Source organism: Cucurbita pepo, chromosome 10 (genome assembly GCF_057944985.1).
Source record: "Cucurbita pepo subsp. pepo isolate OVF chromosome 10, ASM5794498v1, whole genome shotgun sequence".
NCBI lineage: Eukaryota > Viridiplantae > Streptophyta > Magnoliopsida > Cucurbitales > Cucurbitaceae > Cucurbita > Cucurbita pepo.
The window spans coordinates 17,439,004-17,446,173 of record NC_141807.1 but is presented as its reverse complement, the minus strand read 5'-3'; the positions used below and the strand labels follow the sequence as shown (position 1 = coordinate 17,446,173).

General features: G+C 41.4%; 1 non-coding gene across 1 annotated transcript; it reads right to left on the bottom strand.

The window, feature by feature from the left end:
- Positions 1-3,988: 3,988 nt before the first annotated feature.
- On the bottom strand, positions 3,989-4,128 carry LOC111786065 (small nucleolar RNA Z247). Its single transcript, XR_002813747.2, has one exon. It is a non-coding gene; the product is annotated as a small nucleolar RNA Z247 (small nucleolar RNA).
- Between the last annotated feature and the right edge of the window lie 3,042 nt (positions 4,129-7,170).

The window sequence follows — 7,170 nt, the reverse complement described above, 5'->3', positions numbered from 1 at the left end:
ATGCATATTAGGGCATGACTCTGCCATACAAACAAATAATCATAAAAGATACGAATGCAGAATTTTGTCAATCAAGACATGTTCACTTTGATGGTTAACTGATGTCCTTTAATAATTCACATTATCGTATAATCAGAGTAGCATAATCACATTATCTCATATCATCGTAAATCATATATTATGGGCAGACCGTAGTAAATTGCATAGCTAAATCACCTATGTTACTCATAAGGTGTATTCCATAAACCACAAAATTGGGCATATATGTATAATTAATCTTAATTAATCTTCAAAGTTCAATACGAACTCATATCCAATCCTGCAAGAAAAATCTTAGCTTGCTAGTCCCTTTCTTCTACGTATTTCTATTTTGAAACTACACTGAAGGGGAATTCCATCATGATGCTCTTGGTTCCTTCACCAAACTTTTTGAGTGCATCAACCTGAATCAATGGGAACAAGATTCAATTAAGACCATTAGCTAATCAAATTGAATTTAACTCGATAATATTTTGGGTTTAAAACCCTATAAGTTTACCAAATTTAGAACGTTCATTGCGTACTTCTTCTTTTGAAACACATCCTAAAAATTAATCCAACAACCGTGTTAAAACAATCAAAACTCTATCCTTAATCTAAAAATTATTCGAAATTGCACAATGGTTGCTAGTTTGCCCTCAGGTTGAATGACACTGTAATCTATATAGGTCAAACTTCATTCTCCTTGATCCATAGTAACAAACCAGTAAATCAGTAGATTATCTTACTATGTATAGGTATGACATATTCTACGTTTACACCCTCCATCAATCTGGACGATGTACTACTAAGTTCAGATTACGCCTAAAAATGCTAAAAGAAGGAGCTAGCAGTGGCTTTGTCATGATATCGACGAGTTGATCCTTGGAAGGTATGAGTCGCACATCAAGCAGATGAGTCGATACTTGTTCACGAACGAAGTGATAATAAACCTCAACATGCTTCGTCCGTCGATGAAAGATTGAATTGGCAGACAGATAGGTTGCACCAATGTTGCCACACCACAGGCTAGGCGCTCGAGCTTGCGAGATCCCGAGCTCACGCAAGAGGACTTGGATCTAGATTAATTCAATAGTGGCATCAGCAACCGCCTTGTATTCATCCTCCGTACTAGAACAAGAAACTGTTGATTGTTTTCTTGAACTCCAAGAGATAAGATTGCCACCAAAGAATATCGCATAGCCTCCAGTGCTTCGACGGTCATCAGGATTCCCGGCCCAATCAGCATCGAAGAAGGCACATAGCAAATGACTTTGTAAGACACAAGCCCATATCAATAGTGTCATCTAGATAATAGAGAATTCGTTTGACCGCCGCCCAATGTACAGAAGTCGAGGAGGACATGAACTGACACACTCTGTTGGCACAGAAGGATATATCAGGACGTGTCAAAGAAAAATATTGGAGAGCACCAATAACACTCCGACAGCATCCTCAGGTGAGCTTTTCACCACCATCCAATAACAACTTCTCACTAGGAAGCATAGGTGTGGGCACACCTTTGGAGGTGAGCATATTGGTCTTGGACAATAAATCTTGAATGTATTTATGTTGTGTCAGAACAAGTCAATTGAAAGTATGGCGGACCTCAATCCCCAAAAAATAACTCAAAGTGCCAAGATCCTTAACAGCAAAGTCATCCCAAAGCTGTGTAAGAAGTTTCTCAATAGCCATAGAAGATGAGCTGATGATAATAATGTCAACATAGATGGGGATATACATCTGAATGTCCGTCTTGTTAAAAATGAAAAGAGAGACATCAGCCTTTGAAGGTGTAAAACCAGCTGTAATAGTTTGGAGCTAAGGCGAGAAAACCAAGAACGCGGAGCTTGTTTGAGGCCATAACGTGACTTATCCAGCTTGCAGAGATAACCAGGATGTTGAGAATCTACAAAGCATTTTGAATATCAATCTGTCGAATAACCCAACCACGAGAGATTGTTAAATAAAAGCCATGTGCCCTATTTAGTTAGGTTTCTCAAAACATCTGAATTCACGCGAATGGAAGAGCGTAATTCTAGGTGTCATTGTTTGGCCAATTTGGGCGAAGTCTTCGTCCACTCTCCTATTTTTGTATAATTGGTTTTTCTATTTTTGTAATTAGATTGGTTATTTAAACCGTTCAACTGAAGAAAAATAATATATCGAGTCTTCAGCAAATCTCAGCGAATCTCTCTCCCTCTCTCCTTTTACTTCCGCTAATTTTAATTTCGAAGAAACCTTCGGCCAATTTTTCGTCGACATTGTCCTCCGAATTGCCAGAGTCAACAGAAATAACAACAGATAATAAGAGTTGAATGGTAGTGGGCCTAACAACTGGACTAAAGGTATCATTTAAACCCTTTAGCAATCATGCATGCTTTGTAACGATCAATAGAGCCATCTGACTTTTGCTTGAGTTTAAAAACTCATTTGCAATCAATAACCTTAAGACCAACATGAGGAGGAACTAAGTATCATGTCTTATTTTTCAGAAGTGTCTGAAATTCATCATTCATTGCCTGACGCCAGAGGAGATGCTCCATAGCAGTAATATGTGAAGTAGGTTCAGAGGCAGAAGATTGAACCATAGAATATGTTACTGTTCCATCTGTACGCACCTTGAATTTCTTGATATTGTGCTTCAATCGAGTACCATACGGATGAGTAGTAGGTGCAGGATCCACAATTGAGGGGACAACCGTACCAGCCGTTGCGAGGGGAGCAACCGGTGCAACAACAGTCAATCGACCAACGGCCAAGGATCCGACCGGGCATTGCACAATATCATCTGCTGGCGGAGGATCTGATGCCCCAATCATTAGCAGAACAACCAATGTTGATTCGCACAGTAGCGGCGCGGAGGATTACAGCGACAATCCTAAAGCTGATGTGGGCACTAGATTTTCTGCATCCAAAGAGTTAGTAAGCATAGATATATGTATATGATCATTCTCTAAATTAGTACTGCTGCTACCCAAATGCAAGGTGCACAAATCAGGGGCATTGTGTGTCGGCTGCAAGGTTGGGAGAAATCTGGGTGGGGCTTTCTTGAACGGAAAAACATTCTCCTCAAATATGACATCTCTAGAAATATAGACATGACTAGAATCGAAAAGAGAGCTTTTGTTTGTTATAAGGGTGAAAATGAGGCCAACAAGCACACCCAAAAACTTTTAATAAGGAGTCATTTGGTGGGGTATGAAAAAGACGCTTTAAGGGGCATTTGTTATCTCGATGATACGGGTAGCAAGATGATTGATGAGATATGTGGCTGTAAGAAACGCATCATCCAAAAATTTAATAGGTACATTAGCATGAGCTAGAAGGACTAGGTCAATTTCAACAATATGATGGTGCTTGCATTCAGCAGACCCATTGTGTTCATGCGTGTGAGGGCATGAAACACGATGAGAAATTCCAAAGGAATGAAAGAATGTGTTATGAATTTTCTGATATTTTTCATCCCAATCAAACTGGACACACTTCATTTTAATATCTTGGAGACGCTCAACATGAGCTTGGAACTGCAAAAGTATACGAGGAGCTTCTGTTTGATAATGCATCAAATAGATCCACGAAAATTTACTGAAATCATCAATAAAGCTAATATAATATTTAAAGCCCCCGACATATGGAGGTATAGGGCCCAAACATCCAAAAAAATCAGTTCTAAAGGTGACGAAGACCTATATTATTGAGACGTAAAATTAACTTTACTACTTGAAATGAAGGATGTCCAAGAGATGCATGCCATTGGGTGTGAGTAGTAGGTCACCAGCAAATCTAGCAAGAAGGACGAGCAGAAAGGTCACGACGATCACCAGCAGGGTGAGCAGGCACGCCACCTTGAGAATGACCATGACCACGATCCCTACGCCCATGGTTCTTCTGCTGACCACCACGACCAGTGTAATTGGCTAAAGATCAAGGATTTAACTGAAGTTCAGCTTGGTGTTGTAATTGGCAAGCTTCAAACACCATTAGATGTGCAAACACATCATCAAGTGTGAGAGCTTCACTCTTGGTAGTCATCGAGGTGACGAAGGGATCATAGTCAGGGTCAAGACTAGCAAGGAGATACGCGATCACGTCATTATCCCGCAAGGCAAAGCTGGTGGAGGGCAGCCCTTTGATCTTGTGAAAATAATCTGCAGTAGACAGATCGCATTTCTTAGACATGGCGAGCTCAACACAGATCTAAACAGTGTGAACATGAGTTGACGATGAAAACATCCGCTGCAAGGTATCCCACGCCTCCTTGGACGAGTAGCGGCAACCACATCGTGAAGAATCTCCTCAGATATGGATGAGAGAAGGCCGCTAAGGATCTGTTGATCCTGATCATACCACCGATCATAGGCCGGATTAGAGACCAGGTTAGCACCAGCAGCACTTGAGGAAGGGACTAGCTTGGTAGGTGTGGCAATGGTGCCATCGAGGTAGCCCATAAGCTTCGTACTTCATAGGTAGGGGAAGAGCTGAGCGTGCCATATAATGAACTTATTTTTCATGAGACGAATTGTGAAAGCGTGGTGGAGAGGGATTGGGCCAAAGGTCGACGCCATGGTAGATGAGATCGTGTTGGAGATAGAGGATGGGGAGGAAGAAAACATGATAGACATTGCTAATGAATAAACCGTGGCTCTAATATCATGTTAGGTTGAATGACACCGTAACCTATATGAGTCATGACCTCATGTATTTATAGACGTGTATAATGATGATTACATGATGCGCCTTGACCCATGGTAACAAACCAGTAAATCTGTAGATAATCTTACTATGATAGATATGACCTATTCTACATTTAACACCCTCATCCCTTCAACAATTGTCACTTTATCATCGTTTGGACGATCACTATTCTATTTGTTTTTTTAATATTACATATTCTTTCCCCTTAAGTTGTAAAGATTCAAAAAAAAAAAAAAAAAAAAAAGTGTGTCGTTGTCGGTAAACGAGCGAGAATTTCAGCGAGGCACCAAAATTCTCGCACCTGCAACCCACGTTCCCTCCCCGACGCAAAGGGTACACAAAATGAAGGCACACTCAATCAACACTCACAACACACACATGCTAGAGAGGAACCATTAAAAATGAGGAGATTATCAAACAAGGAACCTAGGACATATTAGCCTTCATCAAGGGAAGAAACATATGGGTCTGACATACCAATAGTGAGAGAGTTCCCTTGTTAGATAAAAGCTATGAGTTTTCCTTATTTAGGTTATTCACACGTTTTCTTAAACTTAGTTAGTTGTTGTTTTGGTTTTTGGATATCTGAATTCAGTCTCGGCATATAATGGAAGAGCGTATTTTTTGCTGGCCATTTAGGCCAACTTTGAGCGCAAGATTTGTGCCACTACGGCTAATTTTAGGATAGGATGGTTATTTAAATATGTCAACAGAATGAAAATAACAATCCATCGAGTCTTCAGCGTATACTTTCTCTCTCTGTTAGTCTTCCATTATTTTCTTTCTTCCAACAAATTTCCTTCGGCCATTTTTACTCCGTCGACGGTTTCCTTGCGATTGTCAGAAGTCAACAAGTGCTATTAGAGCCTAGTTTAATCTACCGGTGGTATATCATTGCAGAGGAGCCAAGATAGTTTAAGTGGTTATAAAGTGTCAACTTAACCACACACAGGTCTCAGGTTCAAGTAGAAGAAAATGAAAAGCGCAAAAATACACACATTGTGGGATCCATCCTTGACAGGCCCACTCACTTCTCCACACCGCGAAGACAGACCTTGAGTTGTCGTCGAGTGAGTGATCAGGGAGACAACCACTAACGGATCAAGGAGTCTTTCTTCTTTTTTTTCATGTGGTACCTTTCTTTTACGGCCTAAATTCCTATTTGTCAGCCGTGGGGAACTACTGCTCGGTCGGAAAGAGGCAAAAGGCTTGGGCCTACATATTTACGGTCTGTACCTCCAGAGATGCGATGATGTCGTAACGTTGAGCAGCGGAAGAAGAAGAAGAATGCCGCTTCAGCTATCGACAATGAGGGTCGTCTATGTTGACACTCGCAATTCGGAGAACAATGTCGACGAAAAATTGGCCGAAGGTTTCTTCGAAGGAAAAATTAGCGGAAGTAAAAGGAGAGAGGGTGAGAGATTCGCTGAGATTTGCTGAAGACTCGATATTTATTTTCCTTCCGTTGAATGTTTTAAATAACAAATCTAATTACAAAAGTAGAAAAACTAATTATACAAAAATAGAAAAGTGGACAAAGACTTCGCCCAAATTGGCCAAAAAATGGCACCTAGAATTACGCTCTTCCATTGGCGTGAATTCAGATGTCTTTAGAAACCTAACTAAATAAGGAATGGCTTTTATTTAACAATCTCCCCCTAAAAGCTGTACCTTATTATTTTAACTCCGATCTTTGAGCGTAGTTCTTCAAATTTCACCCACGCGAGGGACTTGGTGAAAATGTCTCCAAGTTGTTCCTCTGTTCGGATGAAATCAATCTTGATGAGCCCTCGATCTGCACATTCTCGAATGTAGTGGAATATGATTTCTATGTGCTTGCTCCGGTCGTGCAAAACTGGATTTTTGATCAGGGAGATCGTAGCTTTGTTGTCTACGTATAGCATTGGTGGATCGCTTTCTCTCCCGATGAGTTCTTCCATTAGTCACGCAAGCCAGATCCCTTGTGTTGCTGCCATCGAAGCGGCGATGTATTCTGCTTCGCAGGAAGACAAAGCAACTACCTTATGTTTTGTTGATTGCGAGCAGATCGCACCGCCTGAGAGAAAGTAGATCATTCCGTTGGTGCTCTTACGATCATCAACGTCACCGGCCATGTCACTATCACTGTAGCCGACCAGCTTGAGTTTCTCCTTTCCGCTCCCTGCGCAGTATCTTACACCCCAGCCTCTGGTTCCGGCTACATAGCGCAGGATGCACTTGACAGCCACTAGATGCTCCTCCCTAGGTGCTTCCATAAACCTGCTCACATATCCAACAGAATAAGCAAGATTAGGACGAGAGTTTACTAGATAGCGCAGACTCCCGACAATGCTGCGGTAATTGGTGGAGTCGACTGTCGTCGTAGTGCCGGCCTTCCTTAGTTGGAGTCGGGCCTCCATTGGCGTCCTTGTAGGATCACTGTCCACATGCCCAGTTGTGTCCAGCAGCTTCTTC